Raw genomic sequence first — 9451 nt, 5'->3', positions numbered from 1 at the left:
CTTTGACACACTCTTCAGCATCTTCCTCCGACAAAAACGTAATAAAGTAACCTCCAGTACCAGGTACCACAGACGAAATGGCATCAAGACCAAATGATTTTTTAACGGCAGCAACAACAACAGCAGTGGTTTGCACCATACAAACAACGAAGACGCTTCGTCGAAGCGCCTCCATGATGGAGGACTCCCCGAAGGAAACCCTCGAGACCGAGGCTTCGCGGGCGAAAGCCGAAGTCCGTACAATCAAAAACAGCCAACAAAGTACGCCGCAAAAAAACCGACTAACAAGGCGGAGAAAGGACCGCCGAAAAAGGAAACCGTAAAACGCAACAAACACGGAGAGCGAAAAGAAACAACCGCACTCCGCGAAAGCAAGCAACGATCTGCAGGCGAGCCTCAGTCTAACGCTCTCCCAACTGAGCTATTTCGGCTCATCTTCTTGCGACCAGGGAAACTTTCCTTTGGAAATAATTTACTTTAAGATACATGATTTAAAAAAATTTCATATTGCCGAAACCCGGGATCGAACCAGGGACCTTTAGATCTTCAGTCTAACGCTCTCCCAACTGAGCTATTTCGGCTCTTTTTCACGCAAACAGGGAAACTTTACATAGGAAAACAGTTTACTTTAATGTATACGACCCAAAAGCCTTTCTTGTTGCCGAAACCCGGGATCGAACCAGGGACCTTTAGATCTTCAGTCTAACGCTCTCCCAACTGAGGTATTTCGGCTCTTCTTCTTGCGACCAGGGAAACTTTCCTTTGGAAATAATTTACTTTAAGATACATGATTTAAAAAAATTTCATATTGCCGAAACCCGGGATCTTTAGATGTTCAGTCTAACGCTCTCCCAACTGAGCTATTTCGGCTCTTTTTCACGCAAACAGGGAAACTTTACATAGGAAAACAGTTTACTTTAATGTATACGACCCAAAAGCCTTTCTTGTTGCCGAAACCCGGGATCGAACCAGGGACCTTTAGATCTTCAGTCTAACGCTCTCCCAACTGAGGTATTTCAGCTCTCTTTCAAGCAAACAAGAAAACTTTACTGAAGCAAATAATTTACTTAAAGATACACGACCCAAAAAGCACTCGTGTTGCCGAAACCCGGGATCGAACCAGGGACCTTTAGATCTTCAGTCTAACGCTCTCCCAACTGAGCTATTTCGGCTCTCTTTCGTGCAAACAGGGAAACTTTACTGAAGCAAATAATTTACTTTAAGATACACGACCCAAAAAAGCACTCGTGTTGCCGAAACCCGGGATCGAACCAGGGACCTTTAGATCTTCAGTCTAACGCTCTCCCAACTGAGCTATTTCGGCTCTTTTTCACGCAAACAGGGAAACTTTACATAGGAAAACAATTTACTTTAATGTATACGACCCAAAAGCCTTTCTTGTTGCCCAAACCCGGGATCGAACCAGGGACCTTTAGATCTTCAGTCTAACGCTCTCCCAACTGAGCTATTTCGGCTCTTCTTCTTGCGACCAGGGAAACTTTCCTTTGGAAATAATTTACTTTAAGATACATGATCCAAAAAAATTTCTTATTGCCGAAACCCGGGATCTAACCAGGGACCTTTAGATCTTCAGTCTAACGCTCTCCCAACTGAGCTATTTCGGCTCTTTTTCACGCAAACAGGGAAACTTTACATAGGAAAACAGTTTACTTTAATGTATACGACCCAAAAGCCTTTCTTGTTGCCGAAACCCGGGATCAAACCAGGGACCTTTAGATCTTCAGTCTAACGCTCTCCCAACTGAGGTATTTCAGCTCTCTTTCATGCAAACAAGAAAATTTTACTGAAGCAAATAATTTACTTAAAGATACACGACCCAAAAAGCACTCGTGTTGCCCAAACCCGGGATCGAACCAGGGACCTTTAGATCTTCAGTCTAACGCTCTCCCAACTGAGCTATTTCGGCTCTTCTTCTTGCGACCAGGGAAACTTTCCTTTGGAAATAATTAACTTTAAGATACATGATCCAAAAAGATTTCATATTGCCGAAACCCGGGATCGAACCAGGGACCTTTAGATCTTCAGTCTAACGCTCTCCCAACTGAGCTATTTCGGCTCTTTTCACGCAAACAGGGAAACTTTACTTAGGAAAACAGTTTACTTTAATGTATACGACCCAAAAGCCTTTCTTGTTGCCCAAACCCGGGATCGAACCAGGGACCTTTAGATCTTCAGTCTAACGCTCTCCCAACTGAGCTATTTCGGCTCTTCTTCTTGCGACCAGGGAAACTTTCCTTTGGAAATAATTTACTTTAAGATACATGATCCAAAAAGATTTCATATTGCCGAAACCCGGGATCGAACCTGGGACCTTTAGATCTTCAGTCCAACGCTCTCCCAACTAAGCTATTTCGGCTCTTTTTCACGCAAACAGGGAAACTTTACATAGGAAAACAGTTTACTTTAATGTATACGACCCAAAAGCCTTTCTTGTTGCCGAAACCCGGGATCAAACCAGGGACCTTTAGATCTTCAGTCTAACGCTCTCCCAACTGAGGTATTTCAGCTCTCTTTCATGCAAACAAGAAAATTTTACTGAAGCAAATAATTTACTTAAAGATACACGACCCAAAAAGCACTCGTGTTGCCGAAACCCGGGATCGAACCAGGGACCTTTAGATCTTCAGTCTAACGCTCTCCCAACTGAGCTATTTCGGCTCTCTTTCGTGCAAACAGGGAAACTTTACTGAAGCAAATAATTTACTTTAAGATACACGACCCAAAAAAGCACTCGTGTTGCCGAAACCCGGGATCGAACCAGGGACCTTTAGATCTTCAGTCTAACGCTCTCCCAACTGAGTTATTTCGGCTCTTTTTCACGCAAACAGGGAAACTTTACTTAGGAAAACAGTTTACTTTAATGTATACGACCCAAAAGCCTTTCTTGTTGCCGAAACCAGGGATCGAACCAGGGACCTTTAGATCTTCAGTCTAACGCTCTCCCAACTGAGCCATTTCGGCTCTTTTTCACGCAACCAGGGACACTTTGCATAGGAAAACAGTTTACTTGAATGTATACTCCCAAAAGCCTTTCTTGTTGCCGAAATCCGGGCCCGAACCAGGGACCTTTAGAACTTCAGTCTAACGCTCTCCCAACTGAGCTATTTCGGCTCTTTTTCATGCAACCAGGAAACTTTCCTTTGGAAATAATTTATTTTAAGATACACGATCCAAAAAGATTTCATATTGCCGAAACCCGGGATCGAACCAGGGACCTTTAGATCTTCAGTCTAACGCTCTCCCAACTGAGCTATTTCGGCTCTTCTTCTTGCGACCAGGGAAACTTTCCTTTGGAAATAATTTACTTTAAGATACATGATCCAAAAAGATTTCATATTGCCGAAACCCGGGACCTTTAGATCTTCAGTCTAACGCTCTCCCAACTGAGCTATTTCGGCTCTTTTTCACGCAAACAGGGAAACTTTACATAGGAAAACAGTTTGCTTTAATGTATACGACCCAAAAGCCTTTCTTGTCGCCGAAACCCGGGATCGAACCAGGGACCTTTAGATCTTCAGTCTAACGCTCTCCCAACTGAGCTATTTCGGCTCTCTTTCGTGCAAACAGGGAAACTTTACTGAAGCAAATAATTTACTTTAAGATACATGACCCAAAAAAGCACTCGTGTTGCCGAAACCCGGGATCGAACCAGGGACCTTTAGATCTTCAGTCTAACGCTCTCCCAACTGAGCTATTTCGGCTCTTCTTCTTGCGACCAGGGAAACTTTCCTTTGGAAATAATTTACTTTAAGATACATGATCCAAAAAGATTTCATATTGCCGAAACCCGGGATCGAACCAGGGACCTTTAGATCTTCAGTCCAACGCTCTCCCAACTGAGCTATTTCGGCTCTTTTTCACGCAAACAGGGAAACTTTACATAGGAAAACAGTTTACTTTAATGTATACGACCCAAAAGCCTTTCTTGTTGCCGAAACCCGGGATCGAACCAGTGACCTTTAGATCTTCAGTCCAACGCTCTCCCAACTGAGCTATTTCGGCTCTTTTTCACGCAAACAGGGAAACTTTACATAGGAAAACAGTTTACTTTAATGTATACGACCCAAAAGCCTTTCTTGTTGCCGAAACCCGGGATACAACCAGGGACCTTTAGATCTTCAGTCTAACGCTCTCCCAACTGAGGTATTTCAGCTCTCTTTCATGCAAACAAGGAAACTTTACTGAAGCAAATAATTTACTTTAAGAAACACGACCTAAAAAGCACTCGTGTTGCCGAAACCCGGGATCGAACCAGGGACCTTTAGATCTTCAGTCTAACGCTCTCCCAACTGAGCTATTTCGCCTCTTTTTCACGCAACCAGGGAAACTTTGCATAGGAAAACAGTTTACTTTAATGTATACGACCCAAAAGCCTTTCTTGTTGCCCAAACCCGGGATCGAACCAGGGACCTTTAGATCTTCAGTCTAACGCTCTCCCAACTGAGCTATTTCGGCTCTTCTTCTTGCGACCAGGGAAACTTTCCTTTGGAAATAATTTACTTTAAGATACATGATCCAAAAAGATTTCATATTGCCGAAACCCGGGATCGAACCAGGGACCTTTAGATCTTCAGTCTAACGCTCTCCCAACTGAGCTATTTCGGCTCTTTTTCACGCAAACAGGGAAACTTAACATAGGAAAACAGTTTACTTTAATGTATACGACCCAAAAGCCTTTCTTGTTGCCGAAACCCGGGATCGAACCAGGGACCTTTAGATCTTCAGTCTAACGCTCTCCCACCTGAGGTATTTCAGCTCTCTTTCATGCAAACAAGAAAACTTTACTGAAGCAAATAATTTACTTAAAGATACACGACCCAAAAAGCACTCGTGTTGCCGAAACCCGGGAACGAACCAGGGACCTTTAGATCTTCAGTCTAACGCTCTCCCAACTGAGCTATTTCGGCTCTCTTTCGTGCAAACAGGGAAACTTTACTGAAGCAAATAATTTACTTTAAGATACACGACCCAAAAAAGCACTCGTGTTGCCGAAACCCGGGATCGAACCAGGGACCTTTAGATCTTCAGTCTAACGCTCTCCCGACTGAGCTATTTCGGCTCTTTTTCACTTAAACAGGGAAACTTTACATAGGAAAACAGTTTACTTTAATGTATACGAGCCAAAAGTCTTTCTTGTTGCCGAAACCTGGGATCGAACCAGGGACCTTTAGATCTTCAGTCTAACTCTCTCCCAACTGAGCTATTTCGGCTCTTCTTCTTGCGACCAGGGAAACTTTCCTTTGGTAATAATTTACTTTAAGATACATGATCCAAAAAGATTTCATATTGCCGAAACCCGGGATCGAACCAGGGACCTTTAGATCTTCAGTCCAACGCTCTCCCAACTGAGCTATTTCGGCTCTTTTTCACGCAAACAGGGAAACTTTACATAGGAAAACAGTTTACTTTAATGTATACGACCCAAAAGCCTTTCTTGTTGCCGAAACCCGGGATAGAACCAGGGACCTTTAGATCTTCAGTCTAACGCTCTCCCAACTGAGGTATTTCAGCTCTCTTTCATGCAAACAAGGAAACTTTACTGAAGCAAATAATTTACTTAAAGATACACGACCCAAAAAGCACTCGTGTTGCCGAAACCCGGGATCGAAGCAGGGACCTTTAGATCTTCAGTCTAACGCTCTCCCAACTGAGCTATTTCGGCTCTCTTTCGTGTAAACTGGGAAACTTTACTGAAGCAAATAATTTACTTTAAGAAACACGACCTAAAATGCACTCGTGTTGCCGAAACCCGGGATCGAACCAGGGACCTTTAGATCTTCAGTCTAACGCTCTCCCAACTGAGCTATTTCGCCTCTTTTTCACGCAACCAGGGAAACTTTGCATAGGAAAACAGTTTACTTTAATGTAAACGACCCAAAAGCCTTTCTTGTTGCCGAAACCCGGGATCGAACCAGGGACCTTTAGATCTTCAGTCTAACGCTCTCTCAACTGAGCTATTTCGGCTCTTTTTCATGCATCCAGAGTAACTTTCCTGGAGGAAATAATTTACTTTAAGATACATGATCCAAAAAGATTTCATATTGCCGAAACCCGGGATCGAATCAGGGACCTTTAGATCTTCAGTCTAACGCTCTCCCAACTGAGGTATTTCAGCTCTCTTTCATGCAAACAAGAAAACTTTACTGAAGCAAATAATTTACTTAAAGATACACGACCCCAAAAGCACTCGTGTTGCCGAAACCCGGGAACGAACCAGGGACATTTAGATCTTCAGTCTAACGCTCTCCCAACTGAGCTATTTCGGCTCTTCTTCTTGCGACCAGGGAAACTTTCCTTTGGAAATAATTTACTTTAAGATACATGATCCAAAAAGATTTCATATTGCCGAAACCCGGGATCGAACCTGGGACCTTTAGATCTTCAGTCCAACGCTCTCCCAACTAAGCTATTTCGGCTCTTTTTCACGCAAACAGGGAAACTTTACATAGGAAAACAGTTTACTTTAATGTATACGACCCAAAAGCCTTTCTTGTTGCCGAAACCCGGGATCAAACCAGGGACCTTTAGATCTTCAGTCTAACGCTCTCCCAACTGAGGTATTTCAGCTCTCTTTCATGCAAACAAGAAAATTTTACTGAAGCAAATAATTTACTTAAAGATACACGACCCAAAAAGCACTCGTGTTGCCGAAACCCGGGATCGAACCAGGGACCTTTAGATCTTCAGTCTAACGCTCTCCCAACTGAGCTATTTCGGCTCTCTTACGTGCAAACAGGGAAACTTTACTGAAGCAAATAATTTACTTTAAGATACACGACCCAAAAAAGCACTCGTGTTGCCGAAACCCGGGATCGAACCAGGGACCTTTAGATCTTCAGTCTAACGCTCTCCCAACTGAGTTATTTCGGCTCTTTTTCACGCAAACAGGGAAACTTTACTTAGGAAAACAGTTTACTTTAATGTATACGACCCAAAAGCCTTTCTTGTTGCCGAAACCAGGGATCGAACCAGGGACCTTTAGATCTTCAGTCTAACGCTCTCCCAACTGAGCCATTTCGGCTCTTTTTCACGCAACCAGGGACACTTTGCATAGGAAAACAGTTTACTTGAATGTATACTCCCAAAAGCCTTTCTTGTTGCCGAAATCCGGGCCCGAACCAGGGACCTTTAGAACTTCAGTCTAACGCTCTCCCAACTGAGCTATTTCGGCTCTTTTTCATGCAACCAGGAAACTTTCCTTTGGAAATAATTTATTTTAAGATACACGATCCAAAAAGATTTCATATTGCCGAAACCCGGGATCGAACCAGGGACCTTTAGATCTTCAGTCTAACGCTCTCCCAACTGAGCTATTTCGGCTCTTCTTCTTGCGACCAGGGAAACTTTCCTTTGGAAATAATTTACTTTAAGATACATGATCCAAAAAGATTTCATATTGCCGAAACCCGGGACCTTTAGATCTTCAGTCTAACGCTCTCCCAACTGAGCTATTTCGGCTCTTTTTCACGCAAACAGGGAAACTTTACATAGGAAAACAGTTTGCTTTAATGTATACGACCCAAAAGCCTTTCTTGTCGCCGAAACCCGGGATCGAACCAGGGACCTTTAGATCTTCAGTCTAACGCTCTCCCAACTGAGGTTTTTCAGCTCTCTTTCACGCAAACAAGAAAACTTTACTGAAGCAAATAATTTACTTAAAGATACACGACCCAAAAAGCACTCGTGTTGCCGAAACCCGGGATCGAACCAGGGACCTTTAGATCTTCAGTCTAACGCTCTCCCAACTGAGCTATTTCGGCTCTTCTTCTTGCGACCAGGGAAACTTTCCTTTGGAAATAATTTACTTTAAGATACATGATCCAAAAAGATTTCATATTGCCGAAACCCGGGATCGAACCAGGGACCTTTAGATCTTCAGTCCAACGCTCTCCCAACTGAGCTATTTCGGCTCTTTTTCACGCAAACAGGGAAACTTTACATAGGAAAACAGTTTACTTCAATGTATACGACCCAAAAGCCTTTCTTGTTGCCGAAACCCGGGATCGAACCAGGGACCTTTAGATCTTCAGTCCAACGCTCTCCCAACTGAGCTATTTCGGCTCTTTTTCACGCAAACAGGGAAACTTTACATAGGAAAACAGTTTACTTTAATGTATACGACCCAAAAGCCTTTCTTGTTGCCGAAACCCGGGATACAACCAGGGACCTTTAGATCTTCAGTCTAACGCTCTCCCAACTGAGGTATTTCAGCTCTCTTTCATGCAAACAAGGAAACTTTACTGAAGCAAATAATTTACTTTAAGAAACACGACCTAAAAAGCACTCGTGTTGCCGAAACCCGGGATCGAACCAGGGACCTTTAGATCTTCAGTCTAACGCTCTCCCAACTGAGCTATTTCGCCTCTTTTTCACGCAACCAGGGAAACTTTGCATAGGAAAACAGTTTACTTTAATGTATACGACCCAAAAGCCTTTCTTGTTGCCCAAACCCGGGATCGAACCAGGGACCTTTAGATCTTCAGTCTAACGCTCTCCCAACTGAGCTATTTCGGCTCTTCTTCTTGCGACCAGGGAAACTTTCCTTTGGAAATAATTTACTTTAAGATACATGATCCAAAAAGATTTCATATTGCCGAAACCCGGGATCGAACCAGGGACCTTTAGATCTTCAGTCTAACGCTCTCCCAACTGAGCTATTTCGGCTCTTTTTCACGCAAACAGGGAAACTTAACATAGGAAAACAGTTTACTTTAATGTATACGACCCAAAAGCCTTTCTTGTTGCCGAAACCCGGGATCGAACCAGGGACCTTTAGATCTTCAGTCTAACGCTCTCCCACCTGAGGTATTTCAGCTCTCTTTCATGCAAACAAGAAAACTTTACTGAAGCAAATAATTTACTTAAAGATACACGACCCAAAAAGCACTCGTGTTGCCGAAACCCGGGAACGAACCAGGGACCTTTAGATCTTCAGTCTAACGCTCTCCCAACTGAGCTATTTCGGCTCTCTTTCGTGCAAACAGGGAAACTTTACTGAAGCAAATAATTTACTTTAAGATACACGACCCAAAAAAGCACTCGTGTTGCCGAAACCCGGGATCGAACCAGGGACCTTTAGATCTTCAGTCTAACGCTCTCCCGACTGAGCTATTTCGGCTCTTTTTCACTTAAACAGGGAAACTTTACATAGGAAAACAGTTTACTTTAATGTATACGAGCCAAAAGTCTTTCTTGTTACCGAAACCTGGGATCGAACCAGGGACCTTTAGATCTTCAGTCTAACTCTCTCCCAACTGAGCTATTTCGGCTCTTCTTCTTGCGACCAGGGAAACTTTCCTTTGGTAATAATTTTCTTTAAGATACATGATCCAAAAAGATTTCATATTGCCGAAACCCGGGATCGAACCAGGGACCTTTAGATCTTCAGTCCAACGCTCTCCCAACTGAGCTATTTCGGCTCTTTTTCACG

At 43.2% G+C, this 9451-nt stretch overlaps 32 non-coding genes across 32 annotated transcripts; all 32 read right to left on the bottom strand.

Moving 5' to 3' along the window:
* Positions 1-508: 508 nt before the first annotated feature.
* On the bottom strand, positions 509-581 carry TRNAF-GAA (transfer RNA phenylalanine (anticodon GAA)). The gene has a single exon. It is a non-coding gene; the product is annotated as a tRNA-Phe (tRNA).
* A 518-nt stretch (positions 582-1099) lies between these two features.
* Positions 1100-1172, bottom strand: TRNAF-GAA (transfer RNA phenylalanine (anticodon GAA)). Its single transcript has one exon. It is a non-coding gene; the product is annotated as a tRNA-Phe (tRNA).
* A 79-nt stretch (positions 1173-1251) lies between these two features.
* On the bottom strand, positions 1252-1324 carry TRNAF-GAA (transfer RNA phenylalanine (anticodon GAA)). Its single transcript has one exon. It is a non-coding gene; the product is annotated as a tRNA-Phe (tRNA).
* Positions 1325-1402: 78 nt separating this feature from the next.
* On the bottom strand, positions 1403-1475 carry TRNAF-GAA (transfer RNA phenylalanine (anticodon GAA)). Its single transcript has one exon. It is a non-coding gene; the product is annotated as a tRNA-Phe (tRNA).
* A 77-nt stretch (positions 1476-1552) lies between these two features.
* Positions 1553-1625, bottom strand: TRNAF-GAA (transfer RNA phenylalanine (anticodon GAA)). Its single transcript has one exon. It is a non-coding gene; the product is annotated as a tRNA-Phe (tRNA).
* A 229-nt stretch (positions 1626-1854) lies between these two features.
* On the bottom strand, positions 1855-1927 carry TRNAF-GAA (transfer RNA phenylalanine (anticodon GAA)). The gene has a single exon. It is a non-coding gene; the product is annotated as a tRNA-Phe (tRNA).
* A 77-nt stretch (positions 1928-2004) lies between these two features.
* Positions 2005-2077, bottom strand: TRNAF-GAA (transfer RNA phenylalanine (anticodon GAA)). The gene has a single exon. It is a non-coding gene; the product is annotated as a tRNA-Phe (tRNA).
* A 77-nt stretch (positions 2078-2154) lies between these two features.
* On the bottom strand, positions 2155-2227 carry TRNAF-GAA (transfer RNA phenylalanine (anticodon GAA)). Its single transcript has one exon. It is a non-coding gene; the product is annotated as a tRNA-Phe (tRNA).
* A 379-nt stretch (positions 2228-2606) lies between these two features.
* Positions 2607-2679, bottom strand: TRNAF-GAA (transfer RNA phenylalanine (anticodon GAA)). The gene has a single exon. It is a non-coding gene; the product is annotated as a tRNA-Phe (tRNA).
* Positions 2680-2909: 230 nt separating this feature from the next.
* TRNAF-GAA (transfer RNA phenylalanine (anticodon GAA)) lies at positions 2910-2982 on the bottom strand. Its single transcript has one exon. It is a non-coding gene; the product is annotated as a tRNA-Phe (tRNA).
* Positions 2983-3208: 226 nt separating this feature from the next.
* On the bottom strand, positions 3209-3281 carry TRNAF-GAA (transfer RNA phenylalanine (anticodon GAA)). The gene has a single exon. It is a non-coding gene; the product is annotated as a tRNA-Phe (tRNA).
* A 216-nt stretch (positions 3282-3497) lies between these two features.
* TRNAF-GAA (transfer RNA phenylalanine (anticodon GAA)) lies at positions 3498-3570 on the bottom strand. The gene has a single exon. It is a non-coding gene; the product is annotated as a tRNA-Phe (tRNA).
* Positions 3571-3649: 79 nt separating this feature from the next.
* Positions 3650-3722, bottom strand: TRNAF-GAA (transfer RNA phenylalanine (anticodon GAA)). Its single transcript has one exon. It is a non-coding gene; the product is annotated as a tRNA-Phe (tRNA).
* A 77-nt stretch (positions 3723-3799) lies between these two features.
* TRNAF-GAA (transfer RNA phenylalanine (anticodon GAA)) lies at positions 3800-3872 on the bottom strand. Its single transcript has one exon. It is a non-coding gene; the product is annotated as a tRNA-Phe (tRNA).
* Positions 3873-4252: 380 nt separating this feature from the next.
* On the bottom strand, positions 4253-4325 carry TRNAF-GAA (transfer RNA phenylalanine (anticodon GAA)). Its single transcript has one exon. It is a non-coding gene; the product is annotated as a tRNA-Phe (tRNA).
* Positions 4326-4403: 78 nt separating this feature from the next.
* Positions 4404-4476, bottom strand: TRNAF-GAA (transfer RNA phenylalanine (anticodon GAA)). Its single transcript has one exon. It is a non-coding gene; the product is annotated as a tRNA-Phe (tRNA).
* Positions 4477-4553: 77 nt separating this feature from the next.
* TRNAF-GAA (transfer RNA phenylalanine (anticodon GAA)) lies at positions 4554-4626 on the bottom strand. Its single transcript has one exon. It is a non-coding gene; the product is annotated as a tRNA-Phe (tRNA).
* Positions 4627-5007: 381 nt separating this feature from the next.
* TRNAF-GAA (transfer RNA phenylalanine (anticodon GAA)) lies at positions 5008-5080 on the bottom strand. Its single transcript has one exon. It is a non-coding gene; the product is annotated as a tRNA-Phe (tRNA).
* Positions 5081-5308: 228 nt separating this feature from the next.
* TRNAF-GAA (transfer RNA phenylalanine (anticodon GAA)) lies at positions 5309-5381 on the bottom strand. The gene has a single exon. It is a non-coding gene; the product is annotated as a tRNA-Phe (tRNA).
* Positions 5382-5761: 380 nt separating this feature from the next.
* Positions 5762-5834, bottom strand: TRNAF-GAA (transfer RNA phenylalanine (anticodon GAA)). The gene has a single exon. It is a non-coding gene; the product is annotated as a tRNA-Phe (tRNA).
* Positions 5835-5912: 78 nt separating this feature from the next.
* On the bottom strand, positions 5913-5985 carry TRNAF-GAA (transfer RNA phenylalanine (anticodon GAA)). Its single transcript has one exon. It is a non-coding gene; the product is annotated as a tRNA-Phe (tRNA).
* Positions 5986-6666: 681 nt separating this feature from the next.
* On the bottom strand, positions 6667-6739 carry TRNAF-GAA (transfer RNA phenylalanine (anticodon GAA)). The gene has a single exon. It is a non-coding gene; the product is annotated as a tRNA-Phe (tRNA).
* Positions 6740-6969: 230 nt separating this feature from the next.
* Positions 6970-7042, bottom strand: TRNAF-GAA (transfer RNA phenylalanine (anticodon GAA)). Its single transcript has one exon. It is a non-coding gene; the product is annotated as a tRNA-Phe (tRNA).
* Positions 7043-7268: 226 nt separating this feature from the next.
* Positions 7269-7341, bottom strand: TRNAF-GAA (transfer RNA phenylalanine (anticodon GAA)). Its single transcript has one exon. It is a non-coding gene; the product is annotated as a tRNA-Phe (tRNA).
* Positions 7342-7708: 367 nt separating this feature from the next.
* Positions 7709-7781, bottom strand: TRNAF-GAA (transfer RNA phenylalanine (anticodon GAA)). The gene has a single exon. It is a non-coding gene; the product is annotated as a tRNA-Phe (tRNA).
* Positions 7782-7858: 77 nt separating this feature from the next.
* On the bottom strand, positions 7859-7931 carry TRNAF-GAA (transfer RNA phenylalanine (anticodon GAA)). Its single transcript has one exon. It is a non-coding gene; the product is annotated as a tRNA-Phe (tRNA).
* A 78-nt stretch (positions 7932-8009) lies between these two features.
* Positions 8010-8082, bottom strand: TRNAF-GAA (transfer RNA phenylalanine (anticodon GAA)). The gene has a single exon. It is a non-coding gene; the product is annotated as a tRNA-Phe (tRNA).
* Positions 8083-8311: 229 nt separating this feature from the next.
* TRNAF-GAA (transfer RNA phenylalanine (anticodon GAA)) lies at positions 8312-8384 on the bottom strand. The gene has a single exon. It is a non-coding gene; the product is annotated as a tRNA-Phe (tRNA).
* A 78-nt stretch (positions 8385-8462) lies between these two features.
* On the bottom strand, positions 8463-8535 carry TRNAF-GAA (transfer RNA phenylalanine (anticodon GAA)). The gene has a single exon. It is a non-coding gene; the product is annotated as a tRNA-Phe (tRNA).
* Positions 8536-8612: 77 nt separating this feature from the next.
* Positions 8613-8685, bottom strand: TRNAF-GAA (transfer RNA phenylalanine (anticodon GAA)). The gene has a single exon. It is a non-coding gene; the product is annotated as a tRNA-Phe (tRNA).
* A 381-nt stretch (positions 8686-9066) lies between these two features.
* TRNAF-GAA (transfer RNA phenylalanine (anticodon GAA)) lies at positions 9067-9139 on the bottom strand. Its single transcript has one exon. It is a non-coding gene; the product is annotated as a tRNA-Phe (tRNA).
* Positions 9140-9367: 228 nt separating this feature from the next.
* On the bottom strand, positions 9368-9440 carry TRNAF-GAA (transfer RNA phenylalanine (anticodon GAA)). The gene has a single exon. It is a non-coding gene; the product is annotated as a tRNA-Phe (tRNA).
* Positions 9441-9451: the final 11 nt, after the last annotated feature.

The sequence above is a fragment of the Phalangium opilio genome, unplaced genomic scaffold, assembly GCF_054372755.1.
Source record: "Phalangium opilio isolate 3A_F unplaced genomic scaffold, DU_Popi_V2 ptg000038l_1, whole genome shotgun sequence".
Lineage (NCBI taxonomy): Eukaryota > Metazoa > Arthropoda > Arachnida > Opiliones > Phalangiidae > Phalangium > Phalangium opilio.
The sequence above is the reverse complement of the archived record's forward strand: the minus strand, read 5'-3'. Positions and strand labels throughout refer to the sequence as shown.